Here is a 1,049-nt window from a genome sequence, read left to right on the forward strand (position 1 = left end):
TAAATTTGAACAACATTGTCTTATAATTTAATTTAATTTTATATTTAATGTTGTGTTGTTTTCTCAATCTCGTTTTAATTTTACAATATTTTCTTATTTTATATTAATTTACTTTTATTTTTATTTGTTTTCACTCTCAATTTTAGTTTCTATTTGAGTTTTGAACCCTTGATATTTGGGTTGTGACAGATTGGTATCAGAGCAGCCAAATTTTAAATTATATAGATTTTTTCTTACGATAAAGAGTCGTATATCTTTATAACTCAGCTCGATGATACGTCTCTCTGCGACCAAGTAAGCAGTCTAACCCTATTTTGTAGTATATAATATGTTGTAAAACTTGTATGAAATTATTGTATGTTTTGATTTTCGTGGTAGTTATAAAATGTCCTTGGACGTTAAAGAGTGAACGTTAACTATATAAGACAATACTGGATCAACGTTATAGTGTATAGATATGGTGAGGAGGAAAAGAGTGGTCATGACATATCTGACTAGCCTTAGGAAAACAGAGAGTTGTCGTTGCACAGTGCGAGACATCTAATCCATGAAATTTTGGTACTAGAAATGAAGAAACTGGAGATGGTCCCCAAACGTTGGTATGGACCATTTCCAATCACACTTTCTTTGGTTCCCTCGCAGCTTTTGTGAAGCTAACTCGTTTATATTTTTCCATAATGCAACTCTCACAAACACCCATATCAATAGATTTTAGGCCTTCTAAAACTCCATTTGCACCCATCATCTTCATTTTTTTGATGCTCATATGTGCAAGTCTATTGACACTACTGTAGGGTGTATAAACATGGTTGTTGTTGCTATTACTTCAATTGGAAGCACTCTTATGAACAGCAACCATGTTTATACACTCTACATTGGTGTATAGGGTTCCAGATTTTAGGTCATGCTACCACGATGACACCTTTCACAATCTTCCCCAAACTCTTTCCAAACTCGGCTGCATAACCTGTGCTATCCAACTGACCAATAAAGATCAGATTCTTCTTGAGATCAGGAATATATCTGACATCCTATAATGTCCACTCACT

This window comes from Cucurbita moschata, unplaced genomic scaffold (assembly GCF_002738365.1).
Source record: "Cucurbita moschata cultivar Rifu unplaced genomic scaffold, Cmos_1.0 Cmo_Scf00090, whole genome shotgun sequence".
Lineage (NCBI taxonomy): Eukaryota > Viridiplantae > Streptophyta > Magnoliopsida > Cucurbitales > Cucurbitaceae > Cucurbita > Cucurbita moschata.